This window comes from Saccopteryx leptura, chromosome 3 (assembly GCF_036850995.1).
Source record: "Saccopteryx leptura isolate mSacLep1 chromosome 3, mSacLep1_pri_phased_curated, whole genome shotgun sequence".
NCBI classification, from domain to species: Eukaryota; Metazoa; Chordata; class Mammalia; order Chiroptera; family Emballonuridae; genus Saccopteryx; species Saccopteryx leptura.
The window spans coordinates 119,505,087-119,532,532 of NC_089505.1; the positions used below are offsets into that span (position 1 = coordinate 119,505,087).

General features: G+C 41.4%; 1 protein-coding gene across 1 annotated transcript in view; it reads right to left on the reverse strand.

Annotated features, from left to right (window-relative positions):
- TESK2 (testis associated actin remodelling kinase 2) overlaps window positions 1–27,446 on the reverse strand; it is a 171,921-nt gene that overhangs the window by 16,307 nt on the left and 128,168 nt on the right. The window lies entirely within an intron of this gene.

Genomic DNA, 27,446 nt, shown 5'->3' on the forward strand with positions numbered 1-27,446 from the left:
ATAGAACCTAGGGGAGCAGGAAAGATAGTCCACACAAAGGGAGCAGCATATGCAAAGATATAGGTTAACTGCATGGTGCATAAAGAAAACTAATTTACTCAACATGGCCAGAAGAGGCAGGTGAGGCTGATATGCTTTGTTAAGATATATAAGCTTTACCTTGTCTGTAGGGAACAAAAGAAAGCCTTTTAAGCAGAAGAGTAACATGATCATATTTCCTTTTTAAAGAAAATATTGTTTTAGCGATGTTATAATAGATGGATTAGAGAAGATAACCTGGAGAAGGGGAAATAGGGTACAGTGGTAGGCAAACTCATCAGTCAACAGAGCCAAATATCAACAGTACGACGATTGAAATTTCTTTTGAGAGCCAAATTTTTGAAACTTAAACTATATAGGTAGGTACATTCCTTATCGAGGTAGCACTCGCATGTGGTCTTTTGTGGAAGAGCCACACTCAAGGGATCAAAGAGCCGCGTGTGGCTTGGGAGCCGCAGTTTGCCGACCAGGGGATAGAATATTATTGCAATGATTCTGGTGAGAGAAGAGTGTTAAGTGCCGAGCTAAGGCAATAGGGGAGGCAATGTAACAGAGCAAGATTCAAGATACGCTTAGATGGCAGAGTCAAAAACAATTTGATTAGTATCTGGATGGGGGAGATGAGGGCAATAAAAAGCTACAAGTTGATTCCAAGCTATTGGTCCCAGGATGCCATTATGAAATACCAGGAATAAAGGGAGAGAAGCTGGTTCTCAGAAGAAGAGGCAATGTTAAAAGACAGCAAGTTCAGCCTGAACATGTTGAGTTTAAAGGTTTCTGGGACAACGAAGGTGGAGATGTCCTATAGAGAGTTGTTTAAAGTTCCAGAACAAAGTCTGGGCTAGAGACTAACATTTAGGATGCAATAACATTGAGCTGAAGTAGTCACTGAGGTCAAGGAATGTATGAAATTGCCCAGGTGTTAACATGTAAGGTGGGAAACTACCATTTAAATGAGCAGGCAGAAAAGGAAATAAGCAAGAATATCAATCATCATAGAAGTCAAAGAAAGAGAATATGCCAGCCCTGGCCAGATGGTTCAATGGGTAGAGCACTGGCCTGGCGTGTGGTGTCCCAGGTTCTATACCCAGTCAGGACACACATGAGAAGCGACCATTTGCTTCTCTTCTCCTCCTTCTCCCCCTTCTCTCTCTTTTCCCCTCTCCAGCCAGTGGATTGATTGGTTTGGCCTTAGGCACTGAGGATAGCTTGGTTGATTGGAACATTGGCCCCAGATGGGGGTTGCCAAGTGGATCCTGGTCGGGGCTCATGTGGAAGTCTGTCTTACTATCTCCCCTCTTCTCACTTAAAAAAAAGAATATTCCAGCCTGACCAGGCAGTGGCGCTGTGGATAGAGCGTTGGACTGGGATGCGAAAGACCCAGGTTCGAGACCCCGAGGTTATCAGCTCGAGCATGGGCTCATCTGGTTTGAGCAAAGGCTCACCAGCTTGAGCCCAAGGTCGCTGGCTCAAGCAAGGGGTTACTTGGTTACTCAGTCTGCTGAAGGCCCACGGTCGAGGCACATATGAGAAAGCAATCAATGAACAACTAAGGTGTTGCAATGGGCAACGAAAACTAATGATTGATGCTTCTCATCTCTCCGTTCCTGTCTGTCTGTCCCTGTCTATCCCTCTCTCTGACTCTCTCTGTGTCTCTGTGAAAAAAAAAAAAAAAAAAAAAAAAAAAAAAAAAATTCCAAAGAGGAAAAGACCAAAAGTATCAATGCTATAGATCAAGTAAGATGAGCATTAAAAGTATCTACTGGCCTGACCTGTGGTGGCACAGTGGATAGAATGTTGACCTGGAATGCTAAGGTTGCCTGTTATTATGAGTTGATTCCCACACCTCTGCCTCTGACCCCCATCTCTCTCCTCTCTTTAAAATCAATAAATAAAATCTTTAAAAAAAAAAAAAAAAGAGGGAGGGAGGGAGGAAAACGGTGTCTACTCGCCTGACCTGTGGTGGCGCAGTGGATAAAGCGTCGACCTGGAAATGCTGAGGTCGCCGGTTCGAAACCCTGGGCTTGCCTGGTCAAGGCACATATGGGAGTTGATGCTTCCAGCTCCTCCCCCCCTTCTCTCTCTCTGTCTCTCCCTCTCCTCTCTAAAATGAATAAAAAAAAAAGAAAAGAAAAACAAAAAACGGTGTCTACTGAATTTGTAACGAGGAAGGTCACTGGCAGCCATGACCAGATCAGTTTCAGTAAAGTAGTAAAGACCAGAGTAAGAGCAAGGTGAACTGAGAAGTGAGTAGGAGATAAAGCTATGGAGAAATTATGTGAAGATGTACTCTTTTGAGAAATTTGGCTATCATTCCCATGAAGGGCTGCTTTGCTTTAAAAACAAAAAAGAGAGCAAATAAGCATATTTATTTAGAGATGATAATAATAACAGCAGCTAATATTTATTTAGAAAGTGCTTACGTACTTTGTGCCAGGCACTATTCTAGGAACTTTACATTAATAACCTCATTTAATCTGCACATACCCTGTTAGGAATCCTCATTTTACAAAAGGCATTTAGAGGTTAAGAAACTTAGGGGCTGGCCAATTGGCTCAGTGGTAAAACGTTGGCCCAGTGTGTGGAAGTCCCAGGTTTGGAAGCGACCATCTGCTTCTCCACCTTTCCACTTGCCCTTCTTTCTCTCTCTCTCTCATTCTCTCTTGTCCTCCCACAGCCATGGCTCAATTGGTTTGAGGGAGTTGGCCTCAGGTGCTAAAAAAAAAACCCCAAATAGCTTGGTTGCTGAGCAATGGAGCAAGTGCCCCAGGTGGGCAGAACATCACCCCCTAGTGGGCTTGCAGGGTGGATCCTGGTCAGGGTGCATGCGGGAGTCTATCTCTCTGCCTACCCTTACTCTCACTAAAAAAAAAAAAAAAAAGAGAAAAAGAAAAGAAGCTTGAGCAAGGTTATCCAATTATTAAGAAGCAGACCCTGTGTTCAAACCGAGGCGTTGTGACTCCAGCATCCATGCTCTTTACCAATTACGTTACACTGGAGAGTTAGAGGCTGCAGCATCTGAGCCACAGAGCCTCATGCAGACCAGGAGCTCAAAGTTTTTTCCCAATTAGGTTAATGAATTTATTCAAACTTTACATGATGTACTATTATCTCCCTCCTCCTTCCAAGGGAGAAAAAGGGGCAAATTCCTGTAAGCCTAAAATGTTAATACCTATTATGGAAGATATTATTGGATCTACAAAAGACTAGGGAACCTAATGGGATAGGAGGCAAGAGGTCTGTCTCCTGTTTAGTCCAATTCTGTCTCTTAATATAGTAGTCATTTACCTTTGAACAAATCAACTAATAAGGCTACCATACTGTTTTCCACCTATAAAGTAGATATGAATGATAATCTCTGATCCATGTAACTCACAATGTTATTGTGGGAATCTAATAAAAATATATGAAAGTGCTTAGAAAAAATTTAAATGCCATGTAACTTGAGATTTTTCTGTTGTGGTAACAAGCACCAAAAAGAACCAGTTGGGGGCAGCACGATACAGCACTTCAGATCCTTGGACAAGGTGGAGAATGGCTAAAAGTATACCTAACTTCTCAAAAGGGAAACCTGTCAATCTGCCTCATCCTGTTTGATAATCCATCTTTGGAAATCTCAAAAGGAGGCATAATGATGGCATTAACACAGTGCCTTCGTTTCTTCCTTCCAGTTCAATCTGTCCACGACTCACATATGAAGTACTCATTTGCTAAAAAGAAACTGAACCTGCAAATGCCAAGCTATATGGGAGCAATAAAGCTGAAACCTAATCATGGAGACAGATTTCTTTAGCTCTCAAAGTCAGAAAGATCTGAAGGGGTGGTGGTTCACTCCTTTGGCATGGTGACAATGTGAAAGTACTTTGGTGGGGCTGATAAGTCTCTGGGCCTTCAGAAACCACAATGTCTCAATGTCTCAAGATCTTTTGCATCTATGAAGAAAGGAAGTTTGAGATCTGCCAGCAAGGAAGATTTCTAGGTTGCTACATACTCTGTGTGCCCATTAGTTGGAACATTCACTTGCCCATAAACAACGCCCAGTGCAGACTCAGCTGGTGTGTCCTCTGAACAAATCCCTCTGCGGAAAGTGGAGGCAAGAGCAACTGTACTAGCACGTTCAGCTTTCTGGGATGAGGATAACAGCTGATTTGCTTTCTTTTTCTTCCAGACCACTCCCTTGGGCAGCCCTACAAAACAACCTAGGGCACTGGCAATACATTTACATAACTTATAAGAGAGAGTTTTTACATTTTCTATTTCTTGTTGTTCTTTTAAACTTTCAAGTTCAGAATACTATAATAGCCAATCAAATGTGTAACAGGAATTTCTTTTTTTTTTTCCCAGGGACAGAGAAAGAGACAGAGACAGGGACAGACAGACAGGTACCGAGAGAGATGAGAAGTATCAATCATCAGTTTTTCGTTGTGACACCTTAGTTGTTCATTGATTGCTTTCTCATATGTGTCTTGACCGTGGGCCTTCAGCACACCGAGTAACCCCTTGCTTGAGCCAGCAACCTTGGGTTCAAGCTGGTGAGCTTTTTTTGCTCACGCCAGATGAGCCCGTGCTCAAGCTGGCGACCTTGGGGTCTCGAACCTGGGTCCTCTGCATCCCAGTCTGACACTCTATCCACTGCGCCACCGCCTGGTCAGGCGGTAACAGGAATTTCAATATCCATTAGTAACTGTTCCCCAACTTTACCTACACCAAAATCTGTCCATCCCCTTCATGATCTAATAAAATATTACAAGAGTTTCTGCCATTTCATTTGTGTTTGTGATACTTGATTTCATTAAACTCTTTTCCTAGAAGGCACTCAATATATAAATGTATGTTGGTGACTAATCAATATTATATGTGCTATAAATCATAGGCCAACACCCTTTTAAAAGGGTACAGAGCAGTGGATACTCAGTTCTACACTCAGGAATATCAATTCAAGTTATTTCTACAAATGTGTATTGAGTAATCCTCACCCTCCTGCCACACCCATATAAAAGTAACACCCAGTCTATTTACATCAATATTATATCCCCCGGTGATTAGAAGAGTGCCTAGCACATAGTAAATATGGGTATATAAAGATGACTAACATATTATACTTTAAAGAAGTCCAGTAAAAGACATATAAGTAAGTAAATAATATGAATAGGCCTTTAACAGAGGTAAATATTAGGCAGTATGAAAGTAGAAACTGACTCGGCCTAAGGAGTTTGGAAAGTTCCAGAGAGGAAGTAACTTCTGAGTTGGATTCTAGAAGATAGTTGTCTAGGCTGAGAGTATGGTTCTTTCTATAAATCTCCTCTAGGCTCTGGTGGTACCAACTCAGGCAGAGATCGACACAAACATGTCCACACACAGCATACTCTGGAGCAGCACGAAGTAATACCCACCACTCACTACACCCAGAGCTCCTGTGCTCAAGTCTTGATCATTCTAGTCAGCTACAGTAGCCTCACCTGATCATTACCAGTAAGAAGAGTAAGACAGAACGGCTGCTTTTTTTTTTCCTTTGAATTATCAGTGTACTGATATCTGCAACCAGACAAGCTTATCCCTTAACAGTGGTTCAAACCCATATTCAGAGAGACTCTGAAGAAAATATGAACTGTAAAATACCTTTTTGAAAAATCTAACCAATTGGACTGGAGATGGAGCACTTACCCAAGGCAAATAAATGTGCTGCCACCAAACTAACTAACAAGATCATTAGTTGTCACCTAATCAATACAGTTGTCCTGAGGGAGACCCGTCCATCAAACAGTAAAAACCTACTATGTGAAAACACAAAGTGGGGCCCATCTCTGCCCTTAATTCACAGGCTAGTAGAGAGAACACATAATCAACAAGTCTTTTTCACACAAGACAGTAATATGATCAGATATGCTACATAGAAATATCATTCGAACAGTAATATATATGGGAAGGTCAGTAATTGAGACTTGGCGAATAGTTAGGAGGCTTCAGGTGGGAAGTAATAAAGGCCTGAATAAGACAATGGCAGCAAGAATGGAAAGGAGGTTAATATAGAGACATCTCAGAGGTAGAATCAAATCAAAGGCCAGTAATAATTAAAAGAGAGAAGGTATACAAAGTATGTCCAGTTGCTTACCTCATAGTACACAACTCATTCCCCCACTATCAATTCTTATCATTATCATTCCTTCCCTGGGTTACTCCATTAGCTTTCTAACTAGTCTTCTGGTCTCCTTCACACATCTTGAACACACTTAGCCCTCATTCCAATCCATTTTACATAATACAGCCAAGATAATCCTTCTGAAAATGACAACCTGAAGCACTCACCTGTTATAATTTTTCAATGAGCCCTTGGCCCGTTGGCTTAGTCAAACTGTGGCTCACAAGCCACATGCAGCTCTTTGGCCCCTTGAATGTGGCTCTTCCACAAAATACCACGTGCGGGCACTACCTTAATAAGGAATGTACCTACCTATATAGCTTAAGTTTAAAAAATTTGGCTCTCAAAAGAAATTTAAATAGTTGTACTGTTGATATTTGGCTCTGTTGACTAATGAGTTTGCTGACCACTGGCTTAGTGGTAGAGCGTCAGCCCAAGCAAAACCCGGCATGTGGAAGTCCCGGGTTCGATTCCTGGTCAGGTCACACAGGAGAAGCAAGCCACTGCTTCTCCACCCTCCCTTTCCCTCTCCCCCTCCTCTCTCTCTACCTTTTTTTTTTTTCTCTCTCTCTCTCTCTCCCTCCCTCTCTCCCGCAGCCATGGCTCAAATGGCTCCAGCAAGTTGGCCCCAGGAGCTAAAGATGGCTCCATGGCCTCGCCTCAGGTGCTAAAATAGCTCAGTTGGCGACCAACAAAGCAAGCCCTAGATAAGCAGAGCATTACCCCAAAGGGGGCTTGCCCGGTGGATCCCTGATCGGGGTGCTAGCATGAATCTGTCTCTTTGCCTCCCCACCTCCCATGCAATAAAAAAAAAATTCAGTGATGCCCTATTACTCTTAGGATAATAAAACCTACAATCAGCATGGCAAACAAACATTACTCCTGTTTATAAAGGTTTCGTTCCCTGCTTACCTGCCATTTGTACACATTGCCAATCCCTTTACTTGGATTACCCTTCCCCCACCTAGGCCTGGCTAATCACTCATTGTTGAAGATTTATTTCCAGTCCATGAATGCTCATATGCAGGATTGGGAGTAAAAAAGACATGCTATGCAAAAGGAACACAAATATAAAATGCAGGGAGTAGCACTTTTTTTTCTGTATAAAGTATAAGTAGGGAAGAAGGGATAAAGGGAGGGTACTACAACAGTCCACAGGAGAGATGACCAAATGCCTTATATATAGTGCTATTTTAGGCATGAAAAAGTTAGAATATGCAGAGGCAGAATCTAAAGAATTTAGTAACTGACCTGTGGTGGCACAATGGATAGGGCGTCAACCTGGAATGCTGAGGTTGCCTGTTGAAAACCTTGGGGTTACCTGGTCAAGGCACACATGGGAAGCAACTGCAAATTGATGTGTCCCCCCTCCCACTTTCTCCTCCTCTCTACTCTCTCTAAAATGAATAAAATAAAATAAAGAATTTAGCAAATGAGTGGTAGTTATGAGGACTGAGGAAAAAAGGAGTCAAAGGCAACTCAGAGATCCCAAACTGAGGTGTTCAGAATCAATGAGAAGAGATCCTGTAACTTTATATGCCATCAGTAAGTCGGAAACCAGCATCAGTGCCGAACAGCCAAATCAGTGGCTAGCTGAACCTCTGTTCTTTGGATGGGCCCTCTGCAGAGCAGGGCCTGGGGCCCGACCTACTTTCCACTGAAGCCCAACAATGCCATTGTGCTGGCCACTGTATGTTTGTTGGTCGGCTCCAAACACAAAGGCTAGCAGACACCCCATCCTGCTGGCTTGGTTTAAAGAAGAAAAGAAAGCTTTGTTACTGCCCTGGGTAATTCCAGGACAGGCATCCCAAGAGCACCCTGTGGGAGGCTTGTGCTCCAAAGGAGCCTCCTGTTCTCAGCTCGAGGTTCCACAGCCACTACAAGCATATTACATCTGCCAAGGCCCAAGTTTGCGACAGTTCAGCCTCCACTTCAGGAGGTCCACCAGTGCCTGCCTGACTGAAGCAGTCAGTAGTAATAAAGTGACTCAAGAGAAAAGAAACCCAAAATATGTTTCAGAATATTTAAATGTTTCACTCTCTCTGCTTTCATATATGCTCACCTATTGTCCAGAATCCTCTTCTTCCCTTTCATAGCTTTGCTAATTCTTATTCATCCTTGCCTGAGTCTCTTATTTTGGAAAGCATTTCATGATATCCCATCCCACACTTTGTGCCACCTTAGACCCCTGTATATATTTCTACTATTGCTTATCACATTGTACTATAACCTGGATGGCAGAGACCAGGTGTTTCTCAACTTTGTTAACCCAGTATTCAGTAAAGTGAACAATAAATTGTTGAATGAACAAATGAATAAGTACATTTTAATATATGGGGCAGGTTTTAACTTCCCTCTTTTATTGGAAACCCTCCCAAAGCAGTCATTAATGTAATTTAAGATCAAAAAGAGAAATATGCTTTTAGAAGAATTTTCTAATACCATGCAAAATAATGCCTACTATATGACAGACACTAAGACACTATAGCACTGGATATAAAATGTGATATAAAACAGTGTGTTTGGCCATTCAGTGATACGAAATTCTGAAAATCTTTTTTTTTTTTTCTTTAAGTGAAAAAGAGAGACAGACAGACAGGGATAGACAGACAGGAAGGGAGAAAGATGAGAAGCATCAACTCTTTGTTGTGGCCCCTTAGTTGTTCATTGATTGCTTTCTCATATTTGTCTAGATGGGGGAGGCTCCAGCCAAGCCAATGACCCCTTGCGCAAGCCAGCGACCTTTGGGCTCAAGCCAGAAACACCATAGGGTCATGTCTATGATCCCACACTCAAGCAAGCGACCCTGTGCTCAAGCCAGATGAGCCCAAGCTCAAGCCGGCAACCTCAGGGTTTCAAACCTGTGTCCTCAGCTTCCCAGGCTGATGCTCTTTATCCACTGTGCCACTGTCTGGTCAGGCCTGAGAATCCATTTACCATCATTATCAGCAAACTCCTTAAAATGGTCAGAATTACATGTACCTAAAAAATATAACTGAGATCTTCTTTTGGAAATCAAAGAAGATATTTCTTTTTTTTCTTTCTTTTCTTTTCCTTTTTTTTTTTTTTTTAAGCGAGAGAGAGGGACAGATAGGGATAGACAAGAAGGGAGAGAGATGAGAAGCATCAATTCTTCATTGTGGCATGTTAGCATGTTAGTTGTTCATTGATTGCTTAAAGAAGATATTTTATCAGCAACTGAAAGTCAAGTAAAAGAGGCCATAAAGATATCTTTCCGCATTTCCCTCACATTTTCCATAGATAGCCACTTACTATAAATCCACTCACCAGTTTAAAGAACACAGGCTTGGCCTGGCCTGTGGTGGTGCCGTGGATAGAGCATCAATCTGTAATGCTGAGGTCACTGGTTCAAAACCCTGGGCTTGCCCGGTCAAGGCACATACAACAAGCAATGAACAATTAAATTGAAGCAAACTATGAGCTGATACTTCTTATTCCACCCCCCTCTGTAAAATCAATAAATAAAACATTAAAAAAAAAAAAAAGACATGTTTGTTAACATATCTGAAGTAATACAAGTGTTTTTCTATGTAGGTAAGCAACTATAAACATTAAAACAATGTTTACCCACAGATTCAAAAAAGTATGATTAAGCTTCCCCCATAGATTTTTAACTCTTACATTAAACATCTCATAATCAAAATCAAATTTGTTTAAATAAAATAAACATTAAAAAGACAATCTGTAGAACAAATCTTTTCAAAGAAATAAACTAAGATAAGAAGACTGTTCCCTTTCTCCATGAAGCTCTACCAGCAATCAAGGGTCTCAGACATAATTTAAGATCAGGCTAGGGCTCCTGACCACTCCATTCAGTCTGCTTTCCTACTGAATATTCATAATAACTCTACCAGTGACAAGACATGCTATTAGGTCCATGTTTTAAAAGCATTCTTCCCTCCAGCTTGCTACCTCACATCTACTACAACCTCTCACTCTCCAGACCCAGACAAGAACCTTTGACATTCACCTGGTAACTGAGCTCTGAATGAATGGAGCTCAAAGCAATCTGTTAAGGAAGACAAAGAACCCTGCTCTCCCACCAGCTAGGAGGAGCAGGGGCTTAACAATGGACAAAATAAACATGAAAACGAAAGAAGTTATGTTTCTAATTAAGGTGACTTATATTAAAGGAAACTTGGTTCTCAGAAAGAACAGATTTGAGGTCTGGTGTACACATTAAGTATCTACAGCTTCAAAGAAAAAGGGAGAGCCTTTTCTTTTCCTTAATTTCAGACCGTCTCAAGTGTCAGAATAATGTGCCCTCTTCAATGAGAGAGTAAATGAGAAAAATCAGCCCTGGCCAGAAGCTCAGTTGGTTAGAGCATACTCCCGAAGCACAGAGGCTGCCGGTTCAATCCCCAGTCAAGGCACATACAGGAACAGATGTTCCTATTTCTATCCTGCTCTCTCCCTTCCTCTCTCTAAATATTCAATTAGATAAAACATTTTTAAAAAGAAAAAAAGAGAAAAATCAAATGTATAATCTCTTCTTTTTCTTTTTTTTAAAGATTTTATTTATTGACTTTGTTAGGTCAGGCAGGAAGCATCAACACATAGTGGTTGCTTCTCGTATGTACCTTGACCAGGCAAGCCTAGCATTTCGAACCAGCGACCTCAGGGTTCCAGGTCAACACTTTATCCACTACACCAGCACAGGCCAGGCCAGATGGTTAATCTTGAGGGAAGTAAGTCTAGATTTATTTCACTGACTTGTTCAAAATATCATCCCTCTGTCAGCCACTGGGATGCTATCAGAAACAACTAATGTTGGTCTAAGGCCAACTCTATTTTCTTTTTCTTTTTCTTTTTTTCCTGAAGTTAGAAGCAGGGAGGCAGTCAGATGGACTCCCACATGTGCCTGACCAGGATACACCCGGCATGCCCACCAGAGGGCTATGTTCTGCTCATCTGGGGCATTGCTCCACTAAGGCTGGAGCCATTCCAGCGCCTGAAGCAGAGGCCATAGAGCTGTCCTCAGCGCCTGGGCCAACCTTACTCCAATGGAGCCTTGGCTGCGGGAGGGGAAGAGAGAGACAGAGAGGAAGGAGAGGGGGAGGGGTGGAGAAGCAGATGGGCGCTTCTCCTGTGTGCCCTGACTGGGGATCAAACCTGGGACTTCCACACGCTGGGCCTACGCTCTATTGCTGAGCCAATCGGCCAGGGCTTTTTTGTTTTTTTTTAAGAGAGAGACAGAGGCAGGGAGAAAGACAGAGACAGAATCCTGTCTGTACCCTGACCAGGGATTGAACCGGCAACCACTGCGCTTCTGGGCGATGCTCGAATCAACTGAACTATCTTCTCAGGGCTAAGGTCAACTTTCAATTCAAGCAAAGCGGCAGACCTAGATATGATGTCACTCAGAAGAGTTTTGGAAATTCTAAATAGTAAAAAATTTTTCTAAAGGACGAGAAACAGAGAATAACCATAACACTGAATTCTGAACCCCTTTCCAAATAAATTCAGAAGGTCCTTACATACAATTAATTTCTTTTTTTAAAAGTACAGTAATTGGCCCTGGCCGGTTGGCTCAGCGGTAGAGCGTCGGCTTGGCATGCGGGGGACCCGGGTTCGATTCCCCGCCAGGGCACATAGGAGAAGCGCCCATTTGCTTCAAAAAAAAAAAAAAAAGTACAGTAATTAATTTCTTTTAATTTACTGATGAGAGAGGGAGAAAGAGAGAGACTGATTTGTTGTTCTACTTATTTATGCATTCATTGGTTGATTCTTATATGTGTGCTGACCAGGTATTGAACCCACAACCTTGGTGTAGTAGGATGATGCTTTAACCAACTAAATCTACACAGCCAAGACCCTGGCCGGTTGGCTCAGCGGTAGGGCGTCGGCCTGGCGTGCGGGGGGACCCAGGTTCGATTCCCGGCCAGGGCACATAGGAGAGGCGCCCATTTGCTTCTCCACACCCCCTCCCTCCTTCCTCTCTCTCTCTTCTCCTCCCGCAGCCAAGGCTCCATTGGAGCAAAGATGGCCTGGGCGCTGGGGATGGCTCCTTGGCCTCTGCCCCAGGCGTTGGAGTGGCTCTGGTTGCGGCAGAGCGACGCCCTGGAGGGGCAGAGCATCGCCCCCTGATGGGCGGAGTGTCGCCCCTGGTGGGCGTGCCGGGTGGATCCCGTTCGGGCGCATGCGGGAGTCTGTCTGACTGTCTCTCCCCGTTTCCAGCTTCAGAAATAAATAAATAAATAAATCTACATAGCCAAGGCTCAAAATTAATTTCATTTAATAAGTTCACTGAGAATAGGTGCAATGCCATACATAGATAAGGTGCCTGGCATTATAGGCCCCAATAAATACTTGTTAAATAAATTAAGTACCCTAATCATTACATGTCTCTAATCTACATATAGGGATCTCTTCTCTTCTCCACTCTCCAGGAATCAGTTCTCATCAGCTAACTCAGTTTCTGGAGCTTGCGGTCTTGCCCAAGGAAGAGCTTTAAAGATGCAATGGTATGCTATTCTTGAAAAGTTCAGACTGAGTCTAGTCTTATACAATGAAGAGACTACAGACAGTCCCCAACTTACAAGGGTTCAACTAGCAATTTTTCAATTTCGTAATGGCGCAAAAGCAATATACATTCAGTAGAAATCGTACTTTGAATTTGATCTTTTCCCAGGCTAGCGATATGCAGTGCAATACTCTCACATGGCAGTGGTTGTGAACCACAGCTCCCAGTCAGGCACACAATCAGGAGGGTCAACAACTGATACTCTACAGTGTACTGTGTTACCAGCATTTTTTGGATATTGTTTCCTGAGCAACTTTAAGGTAGGCTAGAATAAATTATCACATTCAGTAGGTTAAGTATATTAAATGCATTTTTGACAATGATATTTTTAGCTTAACCCCATCATAAGTTGAGGAGTATCTGTATGCCAATTACAGTGTTATGTTCAAAATTTTTTCCCCAGGCAGTAAACACACAGCTGAGGGAGGCAAAGTATTCCAGCTGTGTTCTCCAAGTTTTCCACATCTCAGTAAATGGTACCACCACTTACCTAGGAACTGGGTATCATTTGATTACTGACTCTTTTTTCTTTTTTTTTAAGTGAGAAAGAGAGAGAAACAGACAGGACAGACAGGAAGGGAGAGAAATGAGAAGCATCAAGTTGTGGCACTTTAGTTCACTGATTGCTTTCTCATACGTGCTTTGACTGGGGGTCTCCAGCTGAGCCAATGACCCCTTGCTCAAGCCAGTGACCTTGGGCTCATACCAGCAACCTTGGGCTCAAGCCAGTGACCCCACACTCAAGCTGGTGAGCTCGCGCTCAAGCCAGATGAGCCTATGCTCAAGCCAGTGACCTCAAGGTTTCGAACCTAGGTCCTCAGCATCCCAGGTCAACGCTCTATCTACTATGCCACCGTCTGGTCAGGTCTGACTCTCCTTCTTATCAAAGTCACCACCCAAGACCTTGTGTTTCTATCTCCAAAACCGACCTTTAAACGTCTTCACAGATACCACTCCAGTTCAAGTTACCTAAACCTCTCACATAGTCTTTAATGTAAGTTTCTCCTTACTGGTCTCCTAGCCCCCACTTTTGTCCCTCTACAATCTATTCTCCACAGAGCAGCCAAAGTGCTATTTTTAAAATGCAAATTGTGCCTGACTGGTGTGGTGCTCACCAGCTTGAGCACAGGGTCACTGGCTTGAGCCCAAGGACACTAACTTGAGCTAAGGGTCACTGGCTTGGCTTTAGCCAATTGGTCAAGGCACTTATAAGAAGCAATCAATGCACAACTAAAGTGAAAGCAACTATGAGTTGATGCTTCTCACCCTCTCTCTTGCTTTCTATTTCTCTCACTTACTCTCTGTCTTTCTCTCTCTCTCTCAAAACACACACACACAACAGACAATGGTCCCAGTTCTCATGGAACTGATACACGGGAGACAACCATAAACAAGCATTCAAACAAACAAAGAATTATATGTTATAAAATCCTGGCCGGATAGCTTAGTTGGTTAAAGCATCGTCTCATAGCGCAGAGGTTGCTCGTTCGATCCCCAGTCAGGGTGCATACAGGAATAGATCGATGTTCCTATCTTTCTCTCTCTCCCATTCTCCTTTCCTCTCTCTAAAATCAATACAATAATAAACATTTTTTTAAAAAGTAAAAGTATTAAAAAAAAAGAATTATAGTGTTATGCTACAATAAAAAAGGAAAGGGTGCTATTCAAGAGTATAATAAGTGAAGTCTCGATCTAGACGGGGTGGGGGGGGTATTTATTAGGAAAAGCCACTACAATGAAGTGAAAATTTAAACTAAGATTTGAAAATTGAGGAGTTAAGTAAAAACTGCAAAAACTGCTTTTCAAGTATTATTTAATCTAAGTCTCAGTTTCTTTTTACATAACACAGCAATAATAATGGCTATATCTTAGAGCAGGGGTTGGGAACCATTTTGGCTGAGAGAGCCATGAACGTCACATATTTTAAAATGTAATTCCGTGAGAGCCATACAATATGTTTAACACTAAATACAAGTAAATGTGTGCATTTTATGTAAGACCAACACTTTTAAAGTACAATAAGTCTCTGAATTCTTTTTAATAACGTTGTTATGCTGTTGCTAACCAATGATGAATAAAGTACTTCTTACCATTAATGCGACTTCTGGTGCTGCATGGTTTTGCTGATGGCTTTGTAGTCTGGTTGATACATGGTGAGGTTAAGCTACATGCAGGTGTTGAGACTTCCATCATTAAACGTGATCAAAGGTTGGTCTTAACATGTGAGAAAGACTGCTCCCATGCATACGTAGAGCCAAACATTGTCAGTACAGCAATACTCACATGCTGCAGTGTGTGGTATGTGAAGGGAAGCGCGTTCCAAGTTTTGACAATCAGCTGGTCCGCGGGTTGAAGTTTTTTCATTTCTCCCTACTTGTGTTTGCTCGCCAACTCTACTTGCTGTCGTGCAAGTCTTTCCAAATCTTCAGTGACTTGAACTTATTCACCCACATGTCTGAGGCCTTCAGGTCAGCAGCTTGTAGCTCAAAATCTCTGACGGAGACACCGGGGATGTAACTCAGGTCGGCACTGTCCACTGCACACTTATGTGGATGGGTGATGAACTTAAAAAGACGAGCGCGCTCAGGACATTTTCCGAAGCGCGCTTTGAATGACTGCAGGAGATTAGATGTGAAGCCTGCTAGCTGCTGGAATCAAGATGTTGAGCAGGGTCACTTGCTGTGCATGCATCTTTAAATTCTCTCAGTTTTTCAAAGTGTAGTAAACGACCTGTTTCAATGTTGGCGATGAAGAATTCCAGCTTGTTTTCAAATGCAAACACTGCTTGTTGAAGGGATAAGACTGTATTTCCAACACCTTGCATTTTCACATTGAGCTGGTTCAGATGTTCAGTCATGTCCACGAGATAGAACTTCAGGAGCCACTCAGTATTAGCTAACTCAGGATGCTTGACGTTTTTCATTTCAAGAAAAGTCCGGATTTCGCTCAGACAAGCTGCAAAACGGCTGAGCACCTTCCCTCTTGACAACAAACGCACATTGCTGTGCAGAAGCAGACCAGGATAATTATTCCCAACTTCATCCATCAGTGTTTTAAACTTGCAATCATTTAAAGTTTGGGCAACAATAAAGTTGACCACCCGAATGACCAGCAACATCACCTCACCAAGCTGCTTGCCACACATCTGAGCACAAAGCGCCTCCTGATGTAGGATGCAGTGAAAACTTAGAATGGGTCTCTTTTCATGTTCACAAAGAAGCGCTACGAATCCTCTGTTTTCCCCCACCATGTACAGAGCACCATCAGCACACACGAAATAAGTTTATCCATCTGTAGATTTTTTTCTTTAGCGACCTCAATGAAAGACTTGAATAAATCCTCTTCTCTTGTTGTCTCTTTCATAGGCAAAACAGCAAGACTTTCCTCATGCAGTGTGTCACCGACAGCATACCTTGCAATCACGCTGAACTGGGATGAGTGGCTTACGTCTGTTGACTCATCCAAAGAGAGAGAAAAGAATGGTGCTGCATTTATGTCCTTCACTTGTGTTGCCTCAATTTGATTTGCCATCATGATGGTACGATCGTGAACAGTTCTTGCCGACAGAGGCATATTTTTTATTCGTTTGATTATCTTGTCTTTATCTGAAAAGTCATCAAAAAGTTCATTGGCAACATCGAGCATGAATGTTTTGGCATACTCCCCATCTGTGAATGGCTTTGTTTCTCACAATTGCTAAAGCACCAGCAAAGCTAGCCGAATTCCAGTCACCTTGTTGGGTCCAAACACGGAGTTGCTGCTGACTAGCTTGCACTCTGCACAGTAGCTCTTTTTTTTATTTTTTTATACAGGGACAGAGAGAGAGTCAGAGAGAGGGATGGATGGGGACAGACAGACAGGAAGGGAGAGGGATGAGAAGCATCAATCATCAGATTTTCGTTGCAACACCTTAGTTGTTCATTGATTGCTTTCTCATATGTGCCTTGACCGTGGGCCTTCAGCAGACCAAGTAACCTCTTGCTCGAGCCAGCGACCCTGGGTCCAAGCGGTGAGCTTTTTATTTGCTCAAGCCAGATGAGCCTGCGCTCAAGCTGGCGACCTCAGGGTCTCGAACCTGGGTCCTCGGCATCCCAGTCCAAAGCTCTATCCACTGCGCCACCCCCTGGTCAGACTGCACAGTAGCTCTTGACATGCTTTCTTCCTGCTGTCCCCCCGCTGGATATTTCGAGCAAATGTAGTATGGCATGTGTCAAAGTGCCATTTTATATTTGACCGTTTCATCGATGCAATTTTATTATTGCATATTAGACACACTGCAGAACCTGCTCTCTCCACAAAGGCAAATTCCTCTGTCCATTCCTGCTGAAAAGTATGATACTCCTCATCTTTTTTTCTTTTAGCCATCTTCTTCATCAAAAGGGTTTCTGCAATTAGCTAGCGGACTACTTGATTAAAAGGAGGGAAGTTTACTTCCTGACCTCACAACGACTTGTGTACATTATGCATTATCCAATAAAAATTTGGTGTTGTCCCAGAGGACAGCTGTGATTGGCTCCAGCCACCCGCAACCATGAACATGAGTGGTAGGAAATGAATGGATTGTAATACATGAGAATGTTTTATATTTTTAATGTTTTTATTACTTTTTATTAAAGATTTGTCTGCGAGCCAGATGCAGCCATCAAAAGAGTCACATCTGGTCGCGAGCCATAGGTTCCCGACCCCTGTCTCAGAGGCTTAACATAATGATGAAAATAGAAAATGCACTTAACAGTCTAGAAATATGAGTTATTTCTTTAATGAGTACATATGATTTGATAACCAGAAAGAAAGTTTTTTTAGTGTCCTTGATACTGCCAAGTATAATAAATTAATGGTTAAAAAACATGAACATTTTTTACATGAAATATTTTTTTCATCCAAACATCTTAGTTGACTTAAAGTCTTATCAGGTAAGTAACGCATCTATTATTTTATTTGTATTTCCAAAAGTCCAATGCAGTTCTGTTCCTTCTGGGTGTACCTGAAATACATGTTTGACTAGTTGGATAGAAAATAAGCTATTGAACAAGTTAGTTACAAAGTCAAAGGATGACTGTGCAAGAGGTCTTACAATTGAACAGTGCAAAAGGCCATTTAGAAATGATCCCATTCATAAGACAAGAGTTCCAGCCATTCATATAGCTAAAATGTGTTAGAAAATTTACCTCTACTTCACTTTTTAGATGGCAAAAATGTTTACTTCCTTTCCTCCCTATTTAATTATCCAGCCAATACCCATAAAGTGTCTTTTAAACATAAGGTACTACCAAAAGATTAAAAGTACATAAGTAAGATACTATCCCTGATTAGAAGTGTACAAGTGAGTAAGACATTATCCCCGCCATCAGCAACAAATTGGTTTTACAAAGCACTTTCATAGTAGCCTCATTTGAACCTTTTAGCATTTTTAGACATTCTTGTCATCTTTTTTAATAAATGAAAAAACCAAGCCTAGAGAATTCAAATAACTTTTTATGGTTATTCAACTACTAATGGATTTGCACCTAAGCTGTTTGACCCTGATGTCTGGGTTCCTTCTATTCTAGAAGCTTACGCTTGTATAGGGAAACTAAAGCAAAAATAATTTAATGCACAGCAGAATATGTAATAAGAAAGGTAGAGAAAAACTATATAGGAAAATAAGGTCAGTGGAGGGAAACATTACAACCAAGTAAGGAAGGAGGGAAGCACAGTAGTAGCAGAGAAAAAAAATCAGAAAAGGTTTTATGGAGAAATAAGTGGACTTTGAGCCAAATCTTAAAGGGAGAGACTGTTTCTATAGGACAAAGGAAAAGAGTATACGCCAAGCTGAAGAAATACCATAAGAAGACAGGAAAACACAGACCATGTTTAATAAACACATAAAAACCAGTTTGCCTGAATTATAGAGTACTTGTTAAAGAAGAGGAGAACTGGGAGAAAAAAGGCAGAATGGTTCTAGAGAATAGAGGACCAGGATACCAGGCCAAGAGTTCATTCTACATTCCATGTTTTAACCCTAGTACTAGATCAAAATAACCTATGGAGCTTTGTGCATTTGTGGGGTTTTAAATTTTTTTTTTTAATTTTATTTATTCATTTTTATTGGAGAGAGAGAGAGAGAGAGAGAGAGAGAGAGAGAGAGAGAGAGAGAGTGGAGGAGGAGGAGAAAGAGAGGGAGAGAAGAGGGAAGGAGCAGGAAGCATCAACTCCCATATGTGCCTCGACCAGGCAAGCCCAGGGTTTCGAACCGGTGACCTCAACATTGCAGGTCAACGCTTTATCCACTGTGCCACCACAGGTCAGGCTGTGCATTTGTTTTTAAATACTACAAATGTCTGGGCCTCACCGAAGACTTTAGTTCATTCAATAGGTGTGAGGCCCTGGCATCTATACTTTCTAAACAGCTCCTGAACTATTCTGATAAGCAACTAAGGTTATTAGCCTGCACTGTAATCAATGAGAAAATCACTGAAGATTCTGAGCCAGAAAATGCCACTAATTTATTCAATCAACAAATATGGTAAGCAGTTATAGTTTGTCAGGCACTGTGCAGGAACCAATGGATACCGATATAAATAAAACAGTCAAAAAATTTAAAATCTGCATAACATACACAAACAGTGAATTAAAATCAATGATAGCCTAACCTGTGGTGGCGCAGTGGATACAGCATCAACCTGGAATGCTGAGGTTGCCAATTCAAAATACTGGGCTTGCTCAGTCAAGACACATACAAGTAGCAACTACTACTACAAGTTGATGCTTCTCGCTCTTCCTCCATCCCTTCCTCTCTCTCCTTTCTCTTAAAAAAATTTTTTTTTAAATCAGTAAATAAAATCAATGCTAAATATTACAACAAATACTATTGTATGATGGGAGCACACAGGAGAGTTACCTAACTAATCCTGGGAGATCATAAAAGGCTTCCCAGAGTAAGTAATATCTAACTAAACTGGGTCCTGAAGGTTAAGAAGGACTTGGCTAAGCCAATGGGAGATGGAGAGGTTGTGTTCTAGGCAGAGGGAAGAGCTGGTGTAGAGGCCCAAAGGTGGAAAGGGTCATGTCCTATTTGTGGAATTAATATAGTACAGCTGTAGTACTCAGCTGAGACAGGAGCAAAGAGGTCAGAGAAGTATAGACATAGTGTTTTGACTTTACCCTGAGGACTTTACCCGGAGGACAATGAGCAGTCATAAAAGGGTTTAGGCAGGGAGAAATAAAATTAGATTTGTATAAATACTGTGATGTTGGTATAAAGACAAATAGACCAATGGAATAGAATAGAAAGCCCAGAAATAAACCCTCATGTATTAAGGGGGAAAGGACAGTCTCTGTAACAAATAAGAAATGCTAATCAAAACCACAATGAGATACCACCTTATATCTATTAGGATGACTACTGGGAAAAAAAAACAACAGAAAATAACAAGTGTTGCTGAGGATATGGAGAAATTGGAACCCTTGTGCACTACTGGTGGGATTGTAAAATGGTACAAAAAAACAGTACAGTGTTTCTTCAGAAAATAAAAAATATAACTACCATATCAAGCAATCCCACTCTGGGTATATATCTAAAACAACTGAAAGCAGGGTCTCAAAGAGATATATGTTCAACCCAAATGTCCATCAAAAATGACTGGATAAGTAGAATGTGGTATAATATTATTCAGGAAGAAAATCTTGCCACATGTTACAATATGGAGGAGCCTTTAGAACATTATGGTAAGTGAAATAAGCCAGTCACAAAAAGACAAATACTATATGATTCCACTTCTCTGAGGTACCTAGAGTCATCAAAATCACAGGAATAGAAGGTAGAATAGGAGTCCCCAGGTACTGGAGGGTGGGGGGGAAATGGGGAGCTTTTTAATAGGTGTTGAGGTTTTTCTTAGATTTTTATTTATTGGTTTTTAGAGATAGGGAGAATGAGAAAGAAAGAGAAAGAAGGAAGAAGTGGGAAGCATCAACTTGTAGTAGTTGCTTCCTATATGTGCCTTGACCGGGCAAGCTCAGGGATTCAAACCAGCAACCTCCGAGTTCCAGGTCAACACTTTATCCACTGCGCCACCACAGATCAGGTCAGATATTGAGTTTTAATTTTGCAAGATGAAAAAGATCTAGATATCTATTACACAACAACATAAACACATTGAATACTATTAAATTGTACAATTAAAATGGTTAAGAAGGTTTACAAAATAGACTTGTATTTTAAAAGGACCATCCTAGCTGGCAATATGGACAACATGGATTTAAGACAGCAGTTCTCAACCTGTGGGTCGCAACCCCAGCGGGGGTCTAACGACCAAAACACAGGGGTCGCCTAAAGCCATCGGAAAATACATATTTATTATACAATACATTTTTAAATAAAATATGTATTTCCGATAAAATAAAATATGTATTTCCAATACATTTTTAAATAAAATATGTATTTCCAATAAAATAAAATATGTATTTCCGATACATTTTGTTTGTTTGTTTGTTTTTTGGGTTTTTTTTGTATTTTTCTGAAGCTGGAAACGGAGAGAGACAGTCAGACAGACTCCCGCATGCGCCCGACCGGGATCCACCTGGCACGGCCGCCAGGGGCGATGCTCTGCCCACCAGGGGCGATGCTCTGCCCCTCCGGGGCGTCGCTCTGCCGCGACCAGAGCCGCTCTAGCGCCTGGGGCAGAGGCCAAGGAGCCATTTCCAGCGCCCGGGCTGTCCCTGCTCCAATGGAGCCTTGGCTGCGGGAGGGGAAGAGAGAGACAGAGAGTTAGGAGGGGGTGTGGAGAAGCAAATGGGCGCTTCTCCTATGTGCCCTGGCCGGGAATCGAACCCGGGTCCCCCACACGCCAGGCCGACACTCTACTGCTGAGCCAACCAGCCAGGGCCCCGATACATTTTTAAATAAAATCTGTATTTCTGATAAAATAAAATATGTATTTCCGATACATTTTTAAATAAAATATGTATTTCCGATGGCTTTAGGTGACCTCTGTGTTTTGGTCGTTCGACCCCTGCCGGGGTCACAACCCACAGGTTGAGAACCGCTGATTTAAGGTGAGGAACAGGACAATAGGGAGACTGACTAATTATAAATTTGTGGCAAGAGATGGTAATGACAGAAGGAAATAGCGAAAAGATAAATAGAATTACCCTGGCCAGGTAGCTCAGTTGATTAGAGCATCATCCAATATGACAAGGTTGCAGGTTCTATCCCCCATCAGTGTACATACAAGAATCAACCAGACTGACCAGGTGGTGGCACAGTAGATAGAGTGTCGGCCTAACACACTGAGGACCCAGGTTTGAAAATCCAAGATCACTGATTTAAGTACAGGTTCATCCGGCTTGAGTGCACGCTCACCAGCTTGAGCATGGTGTTGTCGGCCTAAGCATGGGATCACAGACATGACCCCATGGTTTCTGGCTTGAGCCAAAAGGTCACTAGCTTGAAACCCAAGGTGGCTGGCTTGAGGAAGGGGTCACTGGCTGAGCTGGAGCCCCCTAGTCAAGGCACATATGAGAAAGCAATCAATGAACAACTAAGGTGCTGCAACTATCACTTGATGCTTCTTATCTCTCTCCCTTCCTGTCTGTCCCTGTCCCTCTCCATGTACCTGCTAAAAAAAAAAAAATCAACCAATGAATGCATAAATAAGTTGAACAACAAAGTGATCTGTCTCTCTCCCCCCTTTTCTTCTTTATCTAAAATTGATAAGTAAAAATTAAAAGCCCTAGCCAGGTATCTCAGTTGCTTGGAGCATTATCCCAATATTCCAAGGTTGTAGCTTTGATCCCCCGACAGCCCACATACAAGAATCAATCAATGAATACATAAATAAGCGGAATAGTAAATCAATGTTTCTCTCTCTCTCTCCCACCCTCTCTTTAAAAAAAAAAAAAAAAAAAGACTGATTTTAAAGAGAGGAAGGGAGAGAGGAAGGGCCCTGACCCAGGATAAATCAGCAACCTCTGCACTTTAGGATGATGCTCTAACCAACTGAGCTGAGCCATCCGGCTATTGTCCTTCCTCTCTTAAAATCAAGCAATAAATAAAAATTTTAATTTCAAAAAAAGAAAGAGGAATAGATTCAAGATAGTAAGGAGGTAAAATGGACAGGACATTGTGATAAGATGTAAATATAGGAGAGGTCAGGGATGAAGGAAAACAGAACTATTATTTACAGAGAAGCTAAGCACTATACTAATATTTTTGCAAGATATTAATTACTCCCTTGACACAAAGTGTCTGCTTAATTTGCTGAGTAGCAAACAGACACAAGCAGTTACAATGGGAAGGTGAAATGTGAATGTGATTCACTGATCTAAGAATCTACTATCTTAAAAAAAAAAAAAAGAATTCACTACCTAAGCAAACAATGGTGACCATGATAACACGATGAACATAAAGAGCAAGTAAATACAAAAAGTACAGACAGTGATTATGTTATCAGGTATAATAAAAATGCACTTAAAAGTAGTAAAAATGGCCTGGACAGGGGTGGCTCAGTGGATAGACCTTGACCTGGAGTTTTGTGGTTTCCAGTTGGAAACCTAAGGTTGCCAACTGGTGCCTGGGGCTATCAGTTTGATTCCAGGGTTCAATCCCTCCCTGGTCAAGGCATGTATGAGAGGTAATCAATGGATACACAACTAAAGTGGAGCAATGACTTAATGCTTCTCTCTCTCTCTCTCTTTCTCTCCTTTTCTCCCTTTCTCTTTTCTCTCTGTCTCCTTTTCCCTTACTCTCTCTGTCTTTCTCTCTCAAAAAAAAAGAAATGTAGTAAAAATGTGTGAGAGGTATATTGAGAGACCACCCTCCTTCTATTGTTCTACTTGCTACAGAATCCAAAGGAGAAATAGCTCTCAAGAGCCAACACAGACCCAATTCCTGTGAATGATAACACTTTTCTGTTTTAGTTTTTTTAAAGATTTTATTTATTCATTTTAGATAGATGAGAGAGAGAGAGAGAGAAAAGGGTGGGAAATGGGGGAAAGTGAAAACCCTCAATTTGTAGTTGCTTCCTGTATGTGCCTTGACCAGGTAAGCCTGGGGTTTTGAACCGGTGACCACAGCATTCCAGGCTGATGCTTTATCCACTGTACCACCACTGGTCAGGCTGATAGCACTTTTCAAGTTAAGAAAAATACAAAGTTGTCAAAACTTCTATTAGAAACAGGATTAGCCTAAACTCAAAAAGAGTTCTATGAATTCAACTGTCAGACTAGTTTCACAATCATGGAAAGGATTAGGAGAAATATTAGCTAGAAATCCCTGAAGTATTTGTAAATCCTTCTGCTATTTATCACTACCAACGCTGAAAAGATTCATCAAATAGATGGCCAAAACAACTGATAACCTAAACATAAAAGGCCTGTCAAAACGAGAAGCAACATGCATTTCCTTGAGGTTTAAAAAAAAAGAAGAAAAGAATGGGTATTCGAGAAGCACTTAGGCAGAAATCCAAATAGTGTTCCAAAAAGGGTATTTAAGAGAAAGGTAAAGGGAACATTACATCAATAGAAAAAAAGGTATTTCTATCGGTGTGCATAAGCTGACACCGTGATGCTAATTCTAAACAATGCTAATTTTCAGTCCAGTAGCCATCAGTCAAGAGTTATAATATCTGCTTTCTTGTTATCTTTGCAAACAGTTCTTCTGGACTCAAGGTTGCTTTAGGCCCAGTCCAAAGGTTATTTTGCCCTGTTTTAACATTCCAAAGGTTTAAGGGTTTGAGTCATAAGACATGCAAGGCAGCTCCCGAATGGCAGCTCAGGCTCCATTTGTATATATATGCACATATGTATGCACATTCCACAATCTTCAAAGAGGCAGGTGTCATTGTGGCTAACAGTTAAACTGCTGGAAGCTCAAGTATTGGGAAGAATTATTCATTTATTTATCCATTTATCTATTCACCCAATTAATATTTATCGTATGCCTTTATGTGCCAGTTAAGAAGACTTAGCACTAACAAAATGGCTAAGCCCAAAGAGCTTAAAGTCTAGTAAACACAATTATAGTCAGACAGAACTTGATTCAAATCCCAGCTTCACTGCTTAGCTGAGGTTTTAGATAATGTCTTTCTGAGCCCTCAGATATCTTCTCATCTGTAAAACAGAAAAAAATACCACCTATTTCAAACTAAACCTGTTCAGAACTGACCTCTTGGTCTTCTCCCATCATGTACTTCCTAAAGTCTTTCCCATATCCATTAACAGCAACTCTATCCTTAAGGTGTTCAGGCCCAAAACCTCCGAGTTATCCTTGACTTCTGGCATCTTCTTACACCCCCACACTGAATGCATCAGGAAAGCCTGTTTTCTCTACTTTCAAAATAGATCCAGAACCACCAACTCCACTACTACCACTCTGGTCCAAGTTACCGCTGCACATCTCTTACCTTTTTCACACAGTTTTTATTTATTGCACAGACTCTATTGCAATAGTCTCTTAACTAGTCTTCTTGCTTTCACCCTTGCCAATATGTATTTATAGGAATACTTTTAGCTATTTTTACAGGTATAAATGAAATAAGCAAATTTCTAATTGTGAAAGACTTGAAATGTGACATTTCACACTATTTTTTACTTCGGCTCTTTATACAGGGCTAATTCAGCTTTCTCAGAGCTAAAGCCTATACTAAACAATCAACTATAAACACATCCTAAACATATACAGTTGACCCTTGAACAATACAGAGGTTATGGGAGCCAACTCCTCTGTGCAATCGAAAATCCATAAGTAACTTTTGACTCCCCAAAAATTTAATTACTAATAACCTACTGTTGACTGGAAGCCTTATTCATAACAACTGTTGATTAACATATATTTTGTATGTTAAATATATATTACATACTGTATTCTTATAATGCAATAAGCGAAAGAAATGTTATTTTAAAACATAAGGCAAGGAAAATAGATTTACAGTATTTAATCTTAAAATTCTGTGTATAGCCTGACCAGTGGTGGCACAGTAAATAGAGTGTTGACCTGCGACGCTGAGGCCCCACGTTTGAAACCTTGAGGTTGCTGACTTAAGCGCAGGCTCATCCAGTTTGAGCACAGGCTCACCAGCTTGAGCATGGGGTTGCAGGTTTGAGCATAGAATCATTGACATGATCCCATGGTTGCTGGCTTGAGCTTGAAGATCACTGGCTTGAAGCCCAAACCCAAGGTTGCTGGCTTGAGCAAAGGGTCACTGGCTTGCTCCCAACAAGAAACATATGAGAAGGATTCTAAAGTGCCACAACTATGCATTGATGCTTCTTATCTCTCTCCCTGTCTCTCTCTCTCTCTCTCTCTCTCTCGTTCACTAAAATAAATAAATAAATAAATAGATAGATAGATAGATAGATAGATAGATAGATAGATAGATAAAATAAAATTCTATGTATAAGTTTAAATCTGTGTTGTTCAGGGGCCTCCTGTATTATGGGCACAGCCAAACAGGGCATTATTATAGGCCCTGTGTGACTTTGTAGGTCAGAAATGTAGGAGACTGAGCTCTATTAGAGAACCTGGGATTAGACATAACTTCAAAAGTAGGAGGGAAAACAGAAGAAAGTGCATTCTAGGTCCTAGAAGGTACATCTAAAGTCAGCATGTGTAGAAGGTAGCAAAAAGACCCACCTAACTAAAGGGAAGGATTTGTACTCTGAAATCAGATTAGATAGAGTCTAGAATGCTAAAACAGAAGATTTTTCTTTTTTCTTTTTTTTGAGTGAGAGAGACAGGAAGGGAGAGAGAGGTTGCGAAGCATCAACTTGTAATTGCTTTCATTTTAGTTATGCATTGATTGCTTCTAATACATGCCTTCACCAGGGCTGAACCAGTGCCCCTTTGCTCAAGCCAGCAACCTTGGGCTTTTCATGCCAGTGACCTTGGGCTTCACTGGCAAGCTTTGGGAGCATGTGGACAATTCCCCCAACTCAAGTTAGCAACCCTGCACTGATGAGTCTGCACTCAAAGCCAGCAACCTCGGGGTTTCAAACTGGTGACTTCAGCATTGTAGGTTTATGCTTTATCCACTGTGCCACCACCAGTCAGATAAGACAAAAGTTTTAAACAGAATGATCACATTATCAAAGTATACCTAGAAGATTATTTGAGTAGCAGCATATCCAACTGAAGCAAAGAAAGACTAGAGATACGAAAACCTGCCACAAAGTATTTGTAGGAATCCAGCCATGAAATAAGATTGTTGTTGTAGGAATGAAGAGAAAAAATAATCACATTGTCTTGATATGCCAAGGTTGCAGATCTGATCCCTGATTAGGGCACATTCAAGAATCAACCAACGAGCCCTGGCCAGAGGCACAGTGGATAAAGTAACGTCCAGGAGCACCAAGGTCACTGGTTTGATCCTGGGGTTGCTGGCTTGACCTCAAGGTCACTGAATGGAGCGCCAGTTAGCACATATGAGAAGCAATCAACAGGTACACAACTAAGTGAAACAACAAGTTGATGCTTCTTTCTCTTTCTCTCTCTCTCTCTCCCTCCCCTCTTCTCTCTTTTTCCCCCTCCCCTCTTCTTGCTAAAAAAAAAATTATTCAATCAATGAATGCATAAATAAGTAGAACAAGTCAACGTTTCCCTCTGTCCTCCTTCCTCTCTCTCTTTAAAATCAATAAATAAAAATTTTAAAACATCACTTTTTTATTTTCTTTAATTTTGTGACAGAGAGAGACAGACAGAGAGAGGTCAGATAGGGACGGACAGACAGACAGACAGGAAGGGAGAGAGAT